Consider the following 13,212-nt stretch of genomic DNA (forward strand, 5'->3'; position numbering starts at 1 on the left):
GCTGATATTGAGTTATTCAGGATTTTTATATCTTATTCATTCAGCTTTGGTAATTTGTATGTATCTAGAAATCTGTCCACTTCTGTGTTTTCCATCCTATGAGAGTAAAGGTTTTCAAAGTAGGTATTAATGATCTTCCAAATTTCTTCAGGATCTGTAGTGATTTCACCCCTTTCATTCCTTACTGCATTTATTTCAGTTTTTTCTTTCCTTTTTTTTATAAGGTTGGTTAGGGGTTTATCTATTTTATTTATTCATTCAAAGAACCAACTCTTTGATTTGTTAATTCTTTATATTTTTTTTTTAGTCTCCATTGTGTTAATTTCTGCCCTGAGTTTTATAATTTCCTGTCTTCTTTGGGCTTTGGGTTTGCCTTGCTCTTCTTTTTCTAGGAGCTTGAGGTGAAGCAAAAGATTGTTTATTTGTGCTTGTTCTGCCTCCCTGAAGTGGGAACGCACTGCTATAAATTTCCTTCTGAGGACTGCTGTCATTGCATCCCACAGGTTCCTATAAGTTGTATCTACATTTTCATTTGATTATAAATAGTGTTTAATTTTTACTTTGATTTCACCTATGCCCCATTGGTTGCTGAGGAGGACATTATTTCATTTCCAACTCTTTATAGAATTTTTGTGATTTCTTTTGTTATTAATTTCCAATTTCATTGCACTATGGTCGATATACATGGGATAATTTCAATTCCTTTGCATTTACTTAACCATGTTCTATGTGCTAGCATATGGTCTATTTTAGAGAACATCCCATGTACAACTGTGAAGAATGTGTATTCTGATGCTGTTGGATGGAACACTCTGTATAGGTCTACTAAGTCCATTTGTTCACAAGTTTGCTTAAATTCTGTTATTTCCTTGCTGATTTTTTTCTAGATGATCTATCTCTTTGTGACAATGGTGTGTTAAAGTCCCCTATTATAATTGTGTTGCTGCTTATTTCATGTTTCATGTCTGTTAAAATTTGTCTTATATAGCTGAGTGCTCCTGTATTTGGTGCATAGATGTTTAGGATTGTCATCTCTTCCTCTTGAAGTTTTCCCCTCACAAGTATGTAGTGACCTTCCTTATCTCTTTTGATTGTTCTTCGTTTGAAGTTCATGTTGTCTACAAACAGAATAGCTACCCCTGTTTTTTTCTGGGTTCCTGCTGCATGGAGGATTGTTTTCCATCCTTTGACTTTCAGTCTATGAATTTCCTTTTGAGTTAATGTGCTTCTTGTATGGAGCATATTGTTGGATTTTGTTTCTTGATCTGCTCTGCCAGTCTGCTTTTTTTGATCAGTGAATTGAGACCATTTACAGTGATAGTTATAATGGATATGTATTGGTTTATCTTTGTCATGTTATTTTCCTGCTGTTGAATCACCCTTTTTCCTCTCTGTTTAGTTGCTTGCTCTGCTTGGTGTTTCCTTCCTGTTGTTGTTCTTGAAGTTTTGGTCTGTTTTATCTCTTTCTAGAGTATCTGTTTATACTTTCTGTAGGATGGGTTTGGCACTCATGACTTTCTTCAGTTGTTCTTTATCATGAAAATAATTTATTTCTCCATTAAATTTGAAGGATCATTTCACAGGGTATATCAATCTGTGTTGGAAGTTGTTTTCTTTCAGTACCTGAAATGCTTCACTACAAGCTTTTCTTGACTTGATGGCTTGTGCTGAGATATCTGTCATAATTCTGATGGGTTTTCCTTCATAGATGATCTGTTTCTTTTCTCTAATAGCTTTTAATTTTCTGAGCTTTTGTTGAGTTTCTGGGATCTTCATCACTATATGTCTGGGTGTAGATTAATTTTGGTTATGATTAACTGGAGCTCTATATGCTTCATCTATCTGTATGTTCAATTCTTTTTTCATGCCTGGGAAATTTTCTACTTCTATTTCTGCAAATAGTCTTTTTATGTCGTTTGTGTTGACACTTGCTGTTTCATTGATACCTATTAATCGGACATTGTTTTTCTTTGCTTCATTTTGCAGTTGTTGAATTTTTATTTCCTGGTTCCTTGTTGTTTTTAAGAGATCCTTCCTTTCATGGTCATTCACAGCAATGCTGTCTTCAAGGTCTGACAGTCTATCTTCTGCTTCATTCACGTGTTTTTGCCAGTGTTTGATGGAGGTTTTAGTTTCCTGGATATTTGTTTTAATCTGTTTCATGAATTCTAGTTCTTTTCTATATTGTTTATTCAAGGTTTCCATGAGTTGTCTACATTCTTTGATTTTCTTATCAATATCTTCTTTGGATATGTTGAAAAATTCTTTCATTATTGTTGTCATTTCATTTTTACCTGAGAGATTATTTTTGCTCTCATGTCTTCTATGGCCTGATGGAGTTGTTTCTTTACTTCAGTTGCTATCATTTCAGAAATTTCAGGTGTATGACTTCCAGGGTCTTCTGTGTTGATGCCTCCTGGACTTGTTTTGGGTGGTGTGGAGGTCTGGGATTGCATTTTACTCCTTCATTTTGTCATTTCTGAAGATCTAGAGGTTTCCTGGAGCTTAGCCTCACTCTAGCAATTGTGTATGAGTGGAAGGGGAAGTATTTGAAGATCCCTAGTGCTCAATGTGGCTCCTATGCTGGTGTGTGGTGGCAAGGTGGGGGCCCAGATGCTCCCAAAACTTCCTTGCATTCAGTTGGTTCCCAGGCATGTCGGGGAGGGGTAGGGGAGGCTCACTGGAGTTCCTCAAGGTGTTTGGGGTTCAGCCCAGCTTCCACAAGCATAGGGGAATGCAGGTCGTGTTTACTGAGGCTTCATATATTGCCCAGGACCAAGCCCAGTTCCCATGCCAGTAGGGGAGGGGTGAGGGTGAAGTCTCCAACGCTGCTGACTCTGTCCGGTTTCAGCTGGGCTCCAGGGAGGTGTGGGTTGTACTGGGAGGTGACCACTGAGGTCCCAGATGGTGTTCAGGGCTCAACCTGCCTCACACACTAGTGGGGGAGGTGCAGGAGTGGCTCACTATGGTTCCTGAAAATGCCCAGGGTTCAGCCCAGCACCCACAGACATGCTAGAGGTGTGGGGAGTGGCCACCAAGGCCTCTGAGGGTTCCTGGGGATCCACCTGCCTTGCACTCTGGCCAATGAGTCACAGTGGTGGCTTACCAGGTTTCCTAAAAATGTCTGGAGTTCAGCCCAGTACCTTCAGACACCAGACTGAGTAGTATTCTATTGTATAAAAAGATCACAACTTTTTAATCCATTCCTCAGTTAATGGGCATTTTGGTTGTGCCCAAGCTGGGACAAATGGAGCCTCTAATCCTAGTTTTTGTGAAGAATCTCCATATTGACTTTCACAGTGGTTGCACTAAGCTACACTCCCACTAACAGTGGAGAAGTGTTCCTTTTCTCCACAGCCCCTCCAGCATTTGTTATTGCTTGATTTTTTATGATAGCCATGTTTTCTGAAGTGAGATGGAATCTCAGTGTTGTCTGAATTTGCATCTCTCAAATCATTAATGATGTTGAACATTTTTTCATATATTTATTTACCATTTGTATTTCTTCATCTGAGAAGTGTGTATTCATCTCAGATGCCCATTTTTGGATTGGGTCTTTGAATTTTGGGGACCTGATTTTTAAAAATTCTTTGTACATTCCAGATAAAAGTTCTTTGTCTGAGGGACACTTGGCTAAAATTTTTTTCAAGTTTGTGGATTTTTTGTTCACTCTGTTGGTGATTTCTTTTGATGTTCAAAAGCTTATCAATAAGATGAGATTCCAGTTGTTGATTTTCCATACAGTTTAATTTTTGTTCAAGGACTCTCTGCCCATCCCTATGTCTTCAAAATCTTTATCTAATTTCTCTTCCAAGAAGATTTATTGTTCCTGTTTTAATATTTAGATATTTGATCTATTTTGATTTTAATTCAGTATATGGTGATAGATATAGGTCTAGTTTTAGTCTTCAGTGTAGTTTTTCCATCACCATTTATTAAAGAGGCTACCTTTCTTTAAAGGAATATGCTTAGCCTCTTTGTCAAAGATAAGGTGGCCACGTGTGTTTGAAGGTGTGTCTGCATTTTCTAATCTGTTCAACTGATCCTCAGGTCTGTTTTGTTTTGTTTTGTTTTGTTTTTGCCAGTACCATGTTGATTTTATCACAGTAGCTTTATATTATAATTTCAAGTAAGGAATTGTGATACCTCCTGCCCTGCCTTTGTTGGCCAGAATTGCTTTTGCTATTCTAGGTCTGTTCTGTTTCTAAATAAATTTTAGGAATATTTTCTCTAGTCCTGTGAAGTATGCTTATGGTATTTTTGTTGGGATTGTATTAAATCTATATAATAATTTTGGGAGTATGACCATTTTCATTATGTTTTTCTTCCTATCCATAAGCAAGGGTTATATTTCCATTTTATGATATTCTCTTTGACCTTTTTTTAGAGTAATGTAATTCTCCATGTGTAGATTTTTTTACTTACTTTGTTAGATTTATTCCTAAGTATTTCATTTTTTTGGATGCTATTGTGAAGGCTGTGGTTTCCCTAATTTTTCTCTCAGTGAATTTGTTGTTTGTGTACAGGAATGTTATTGATTTTTGAGTGTTGACTTTATATCCAGCTACATTAGTGAATTTGGTTATTAAATGTATAAATGTTTCAGGAGTTTTTCAGAAATTCTATATAGAGTATTGTGTTCATTATTTAACTTTGGGAAACATGAACTCAGCATATCTGATATCTAGCAGTTGGGAAGTTATATTTATTTCCCCTATATCATTTGGAGGCCCCAGAGAGAAAAGTAGAAGTAAAGGTTTGCTTGTGTTTCATTGATTCTGGATTATGACACATTTAGGTAATCAGAAATTGTAATCCTTTTTTGTCAATTGCTTAAGCCTTAAATTTTTATGTCTTGTCTTTTTAAGGCATTTTTAAAATTAAAATCAAGGTAAATTTAAAATGAGACCATGGGAAAATTATTATGATTTGTTTGATGGGACATTTTACTTTTGAAGGCAAAGTCTTGTATTGTTTTGCATATGCTGCAGATGGACTTACTAGTTGTTGAATTTATTGGTGCTCCTTCTTGAACCTGCTTGACTTGATTTGACTGTTGTGGTCTGTTATTGTATTTTAAACAAAAGTGCTAGAGAAAAGCAATGTTAGAGCATCCCCCAGTCAATTTTTATAGTAACCAAAATGTGAATTTATGAAATGCTATAAAATGTGTCTTTTATAAAATCTAGTTTATATTTTTAAAATATATATTTTTATTAATAAATGATGGGACTTCAATTGCCAGTTGTAGTGGATTGACAAATGCTGGTCAACTTATAACCCCCAGCTGAACTGAGTAAGCACGGTGCTGGGTGTGGGAGGCCCACCTGGGGATTGTTGACAGCAGCATAAGAGGCAGAACTGGAGAAGAAGTTAGGCTGTTGAGAGCAGAGAAGGCTTTTGAGAGGTAAAAGGCTGTTTGGTGCTGAGGAAGGCTGTTGGGAGCTGGTAGAAGCTGCAAGGAGCTGTTGGTTCTTTTGGAGGGCCCTGTCATGCTGGATTTCCTGATGAAGTTGGCTGTTTTCATCCTCCGAGGAGTCTGGGACCTTTTTGGCATAGAAAATAGCTTTGGTTCACTTTGGGGGAGCTCTGGTCCTCACTCTGAGCATTGCTTCCTGGATCTGGAGGGGAAGATGGTGCACTGCCAGTCTCCTGGAGAAGCTTGCTGCATTGGATTTCCTGATGGGAACTCAGCTGTCTTCACCATTGGAGGAGCTCAGGACATCACTGTGGCTGAGGATGGCTGTGGTACTTTTCCAGGGAGTCCTGGTTCTTACTTTGAGCATCACTTCCTGGCTCCAGTATAGATCCCTCAGCTTGCTAACACAGATCCTTCATCCTGCTGGCACAGACTTCCTAGATTCCACCACTGGCCTTTGGGCCTTCCCCACACAGATCTGTGAAAGAGGACTGCACGAGATATTGTTATGGGCTGTAGGCCTCCAGCTGGATTCATGGGAGGCATTGTTATGAGTGCCAGGTCTTCAGCTGGACTCATACAGGATAGTTCTGTGGGATCCAGGCCCTGGGATAGATTCCTTGGTCTTAGTGTGTGGGCAGATTTCCTGCAGTCTCTTGTATATGATTCTTTGGGTGACTTTTATAAATAATCTTATAAAATATGTGTCTTGTATTATATTGTTCCACTTGCAAAATATCCCCCAAACCAAAACACCAGTTAAAAGGCAATAGGCTGGCAGCCATTGCTAAGATTTTGAGGACAGATTTCACTGGAACAGTCTGGCCTTATCCCCCTCTACCATCTAGAAGGGAATGCTGAGCCTGTTGTGCCTCAGTTTCCCTTCAGATCTAATCTTCCACTGGTGTGGAAGCAATCTTAGCTCTTGAGATTCCCCACTCTTGCCTTCCCCTGCTGAGGGTGAGAGCTCATGGCAAATTTTCTTAATAACTCACTCTGAGTGTAAGAAGAAAAGACTTCCTTTTTCTGATCTAATTTCTGATCTTTTCCTGTCATTTCATACTTTCCTTTTCTGGAAATGTGTTTCTGCTAAAGATTAAAGAGGGAGAAACCCTGGATTATCTCAACCTTTCCCTCCTACCCAATGACTAAGAACTCTTAATTTCAGCTCACAGAAAGCGAATGTTTGCTAATGCCAAAGACAGGGAAGTTACCTGAGATGAAAAACACATAACTCATCTCTGGGTCAAATGACACAATGGAAGTTTTCCTGTCCAAGAGAATATACATACTGAAGGGACTTAAACTCATTCAGTTGAAGGGAGAATCTCCAACTTCCTGGTTCTCTCTCTCTCTCTCTGTCTCTCTCTCCCCCTGTCCCTCTCTTTCTCTCTTTCCATTCTTAGGCCTGATTCTCATCATTTATGTGTGTAGGGGAGGAAAATACTTTTGCTAATGTGTAAGTTGTGTGTGCTGAATGATGGGTATAGATTTTAACCCATAAGTTTCATAAGTGTGTTGCTAAAGAAGATTGACTTGGTGATTAGCACAAATGTCTTGGGGACCTCTTTGTCCTAGGGCCCAGGAAAGGATTTTTCTGAGCCATCACTTGCCTCTATCCCTAGAGGCAAACTTTTTGGCAGGCTGAGGATTGCTCCAACCACTTCCAATTTTTCCTTTGAGCTTTTCCCCCTCATTTTCTTTCAAAGAATTGGAAAGCTGTTGTTCAGATTACTTGATTGTTGGCTTAATTTTCCTAGCATTGGTTACCTCTTTAAACATGACTGGTACAGCTGGAATTAATTGTAGCTTGTGCTTTAGAAACATATGCTGGAGTTAGGAGTGTGAGTTTCTGGAGAAGGTAGGGGCATGAGTTGGTAATGGTGGCTAGTCCAACAAGACCTGTCTTCTGGTCACTCTCCAGATAGCATCCACCTGTTCTGAAGCAGGTCACCTCAAGGAATACCTTGAGAAGATATAAAAACCAAGTAGAGATTAAAAGGAACACCTATTTTTACCCTTGTTTTACAGATGGGAATCTCAGTATCCAAATCTCTTACTCTTTGGAATGTATTCTTAAGCAGTAGAAATTGTTAGACCCTCATGTGAGAAAGAACTGTTTAATATTTTATGGCACCTGTACATGGCCTGCCCAGAGGTAAAATGGAATGCAGAAGAAAGTATTGATTATGACATAACTAGAATTGTACTGTAAGAGAGACAGAAAATGGTTCGAATTGCCTTATGTTCAGGTTTTCTTTGTATTAAGAGATAATCCTTACTTCTATTCAAAATGTAAATGTAAGCTACAGGAAAACCAGATATCTCTAGCCCTCAAAGTACAATCAAATGCACTCTGAAGGTGTCCTTCTTTGCCCTTTGGATCCAAAGGATGAGGTTTCCAGGCAGCCTTAATCAAAGCCTCATTCACTATCACTAAGCCTGAGGATCCCCTCACTTGCCATTCTGACTCTAAGGGTGAGACTCCTAAGCCAATTTTAATTGAAGCCTCTACTAGGATATATCCATCACTATCTGATTTTGTTCAAGTTCCTCTAGGACAGTATCCTTTACGGGAGGTGGATGAAGAATTTGGTCCTACCCATATCCATGTGTCCTTTTCTGTCAGTGACCTCAAACAGATCAAACAAGTTCTTGGGAGGTTTTCAGAAGACCCTGATAAGTACATTGAGGCCTTTAAGGAATTTACTCTGATCTATAACCTAGACTGGAAAGATGTAATGTTACTCTTAAATAAAAATTGACTTCTAATGAGAGACATGAAGCATTAAAAGCTGCTATTACATTTGGAGATGAATATCATATTATTAATTTTAGAAGCCAATAAAACAGGCAGCCAGGGGAACAAATCATTCCTATTGGAGCCCAAGCAGTCCCTACACCAGATTCGTACTGGTCTACCAACCAGATGGGAGACTGGAATAGGAAATATCTTCAGGCATGTATTTTTGAAGGTCTAGGAAGGACAAGAACTAGATCCTTCAATTTTTTTCATCTGTCAATTATTCATCAGGAGAAAGATGAGAACCTCTCTGTCTTTTTAGGTCATTTATAAGAGGCATTAATACAACATACATCCCTTGCTCTTGATTCATAGAAAGACAAATTATTCCTAAATACAGGTTAGCTTCAGATATTAGAAGAAATTATTACCAAGTTAGCTTCAGATATTAGAAAAAAGATACAAAGATGGCTTTTGATCCCCATAGCTCACTTTATACTTTAGTGAGAATAGCCTCTTCAGTATTTTATAATTGAGACCAGGAGGAAGCCAAAGGGAAAAAACAAAAAGTCCAAGAGAAAATGGCTGCCTTGGTTGCAATTTTAAAAGGAACAGACTTTACATCTTATTCTCAGGACTCCAAGAAGAGTTCAATGATTAAACTTACCTGTTACTGCAATGAAAATTCAGGCCTCTTTAGGAGGGGGTGTGATAAATCCATCATAAAGGAGGCCCCCTGAGCCGTGCCCTAATTGCAAAGGTGACCACTGGAAGTTGAACTGTCCTCTGAGATGAAGGTCCCAAGGGTCAGACCTATTGAACTGGTTGGTCCAGCAAGACTGAAGGATCCTCAGGCACTCTGCCTTTTCCCCTTGGTTTGACTGTCATCTCCAAGGAGAAGACCTGGGTAATCATGACTATAAAGGGAAAATAAACCAGCTTATTGCTGGACACAGGCGCATGTCTCTTTATTCTTTTCAATGCTGGCTTTCCTTCCAGCTGTCATACTTCAGGGAAAAGATACACTAGAGAAGAATTAACTCACTATTTGTCACAACCCTTAGGCTATAACGGGGATGGATTTCTCTTCTACTATTCATTTTTGATTATGCCTGAAAGTCGAGTTCTCCTTCTGTGGAGAGATATCTTATCTTGATTGAATACTATAACACACCTGCACCCAGGTCAGGTACACTGCCTCCCTCTCATGGAGACAGAAATAAATCCTGAAGTATGGGCAACTAAAGGTAAAATAGGAAGAGCAAGAAGAGCTGCCCCAGTGCAAATACACCTCAAAGATGCTATTTTTCCTCAAAAGACAATACCCTCTAAGGCCTGAAGTTAAAAGAAGACTGTTGCCTATAATCAGCAACTTAAGGGCAGAAGGTTTACTTATACCATGTAATAACTCCTGCAACACTTCACTCTAGGGAGTTCAAAAACCTGATGGAGAGTGAAGGTTGGTACAAGACTTTAGATTGGTAAATGTGGCAGTAGTGGCAATCCATCCAGTGATACCTAACCCATACACTCTCCTTTCTCAGATCCTGGAAGATGCCAGCTGATTTTCCATGCTAGATATAAAAAAAAAATCCTTCTTTAGTATTCCATTAGATACAGATTACTAGTTTCCTTTTTCCTTGGAAAATCCTCTTGACCAGGCCTCTCAACTGACTTGGACTATGCTTCCTCAAGAATTCAGAGACAGTGCTCATCTTTTTGAGTGAGTGCTTTCCTATGACTTGGCAAGTTTTGAATTTTCCCAAATCACAGTCCTGAAATATGTAGATGATATACTATCATGTGCCAACTCAGAAAAGCTCTGTAGCGAAGGCAACCAAACTCTGCTGAATTTTCTTCTTTTTTACTTTTTTTATTTTAAAGAAAATAATACAAAAAAAGAACAATAGGAAAATACAGATAACACAAAGCAAGGACATTAAAAATGATACTGAGTTTCAAACCAAATGATAGAGATTAACATTGGTTGTTATCTTCAACGAAGTTGCTCAGATTACCAGATGTAAGAATAGAAGATTGATCAAATTATTAAAGTGACTAAGAGAATAATAATTTAAAATAACATTAGAGATAATACATAGTGTCACTAGGCAGGATTGTAGGTTCACCAATGGATATTACACTGCAAATTGTCTGCTGAATTTCCTAGCATAGGTTGTATGGTCTCTAGGTGTTAGGCAGAACTTTGAAAATTACTTGGGCCTTATCATATCTAAGGGAACCTGAAACCTAGGGGAAGGGACAATTAAACTAATACTTTCCTTCCCATATCCCAAGGCCCTAAAAGCTAAGGGGATTCCTAGGAATTACAGGCTTTTGTCCCCTTTGGAGAGAAGGGTATGGTGAGATTACATGACCCTCTGTCAGCTTATAAAGGAAGCCCAAAAAGACAGATGCCTATATTTTAGCCCAAGAGCCAGATTCCCAAACTGCATTCCAGAAGTTTAAAGAAGCATTTCGGCATGCCTCAGCACTGAGCCTACCACGAGGACACTGTTTCAGTCTATATGATGGTAAATTGTTCTTTCCTGGTGCTAGTTTATGGAAAATTATTAAGTATTTATACCAAATCTTTCATTTGAGGAAAGATAAGACCCATAAGTTGGCCTCAAAATTATTCGTAGGAAAGTGACTTTCTCAGACAATGCAACAGATATTTAAGAAATACGAGCCCTACCAACAGAACAATCCTTTTTAACTGGACCATAGTCCCTCCAGATATCTAGAGACATGGTAAATACCCTGGTGAAGAGTGGCAACTTGATTTTACTCCTATGCCAGAGTAAAGGGTTTCAATATCTATTGGTCTGGATAGACACTTTCACAAACTGGGTTGAGGCTTTTCCTTACAGAACCAACAAAATAAAACAAAACAAAAGGAAACAACCCAAAAACCCACAAGGGAGTACTCGTGCAATTGTAAAAACTGAATGTTGTATGTACCCTCCTGATTCTTCTGCTAATATCTGGAAGGCAATTTAAGATATTAAACAACAGGTTAAGGTCAGGTCAGATGCTGAAATTTCCTGGACTTTCTCCTTACCCTCTTTGTGGGAGACTATTACTGGCTCTTCCTGGTGAAAACATTTGTTAATTGTACTCATAATAGTCTTTTTGATCTTATTATTTGGTCCACGCATACTTAACTGTTTCTTTGGCCTTGTTTCCTCCAGACTTAAAGCTATATGCCTACCCAAGAAGAGAAAAACTGGCATCTATCAAGGCCTTTAAATAGACCCTCTGGAGAGTATGTGACTGCTGATCACAACTATGACTCCTTTCAGCCATAAGTAGCTAGAATAGTCATTGCCCCTTCCCTATCACAGCAGGTAGGGGTACATCTTCAGATGATGTAACATTATGGAGAAGTAAGTTAGGTAGAAATATTCTAAGTAGCCAGACAGGGCTGGGCCTTCAAGGGGGTCAGTGCAGAAGATGAGAACACATTAGAAGTGGGAAGATGCTACTGAGACAGAGGAGAAAAATGAATAGTGTTGGAACAAATATGGTAGGGGCAGGACAGCTGGAGAGAGAGAAGGAGAAGAGGGGAGAGAGAGAGAGAGAAAGAGGAAATTTAATTTGAGGTTATACTTGCTTTCAATGTAAATCTATTTGATTTTCCAAACCTTCAATATATCTGCTATGTTCATAAACTTATATCAAGATTAACAACTGGAAAAGGGAGGAGTCATTAGGGTCACCAAGCCACAAAGCCCATTGAGGAAACAAATGTTTCCTTTTCCTTGTATATCTCTGTTTATGCTTCTTTGGCATTTTTCTAACATCACTTGTTTAATGTACTTTACTGAAAACTTCTAACTCATTTTGTAAGAATAACCATTTTTTTCTGGACTATGACACACAAAATGTGTGCCTTGGTACACACAGTGCTGTATTCCAGAAGAACTTCTGAATTTCCTAACCTTATTGTTCCTACCTTTCCTGATCCAGTTACATCTTCACTTTGGAGCTAGAAATCAACATGTATCTATCTTCAGCTTTTCTCACACCACCGTGGCTCCTTGGGACTGTAACTCTACTTCTTTACTGGCAACAAATTCATAGTATGTCATTTCTTCCGATCCTGTATAACTTGTCCTTGCTTGCATGGGTGTGTCAATTATCTACTTTGAGGCTGGATCACCACCGGAATTAGGGCAGAAAACATTGAAGTCCAGCTTTCCCACTGATGGCAGTGCTTACAAGATGATTGGCAGATTTGGCCAATATTAAAATGGTGGCAGTTTTCCAGAATATCTGATAATAAATCTATCAGTTAAACTGTGGCTTAATGTACAAATACATGTCAGGTTTCTTAACTTTTAAATCCAGATTTGTTGGCCAAGATTTTGTCTAGTTTTAGTTTCTATAAGAGGTTTACTGGAATAGAATAATTATTTTTACTTTTAAAATGTACAATGATGCTATGAGATGCTGTAATATTTTTTCACATTTAAAGTTTTATTGACTTCAAAAAATCTTGTTTCTACTTGTTTTACTATTTCCTGATACTTATAAAATCTCTCCACTAAAGGCATATAACCAAGGGCATATAAGTTTGTGCAGCTTACTGCTTTAGAACTTATGAAATTCCATAGTTCATCAATAGGAGTTTCTGAAGCTAGAGAATGTCTATACCCATTTTTCTGAGTCACCAGGCAATTTCATTACTGTTATCTTCCATTGAGAATGTATGGTTTTTAGAAGCCTTTAAAACCACTTACAGTCTTCTCAGCTTTTCTGCCAGTTTATATCCTGGGCATTTTATTTGCTATCCAGGTATTCTCTGCTAGAGGCAAATATTTTAGTGTAAGTGTCTGCAGTTTTTCCTTGTCAGAATAGGAAGGCTGGGTCTTGGGAAATGCTATAATATTAAATCTGATTTTTCAAACATTGAATTCCCTCTAATCCATCCTAGAGATTGTAGCATGCCTCCATGATACCACCATCCCGTCCTGACTATGGAAGGTCTCAAGAAAGAAGAAACTCTTCCACAGTTTGATGAAGATTTCCTAATTAAGAGTGGGGC

General features: G+C 38.4%; 1 protein-coding gene across 1 annotated transcript in view; it reads right to left on the reverse strand.

Annotated features, from left to right (window-relative positions):
- Positions 1-13,212, reverse strand: part of Hpse2 (heparanase 2 (inactive)) — a 763,300-nt gene that overhangs the window by 260,198 nt on the left and 489,890 nt on the right. The window lies entirely within an intron of this gene.

The sequence above is a fragment of the Chinchilla lanigera genome, unplaced genomic scaffold, assembly GCF_000276665.1.
Source record: "Chinchilla lanigera isolate Chin_1 unplaced genomic scaffold, ChiLan1.0 scaffold00106, whole genome shotgun sequence".
Classification (NCBI taxonomy): Eukaryota; Metazoa; Chordata; class Mammalia; order Rodentia; family Chinchillidae; genus Chinchilla; species Chinchilla lanigera.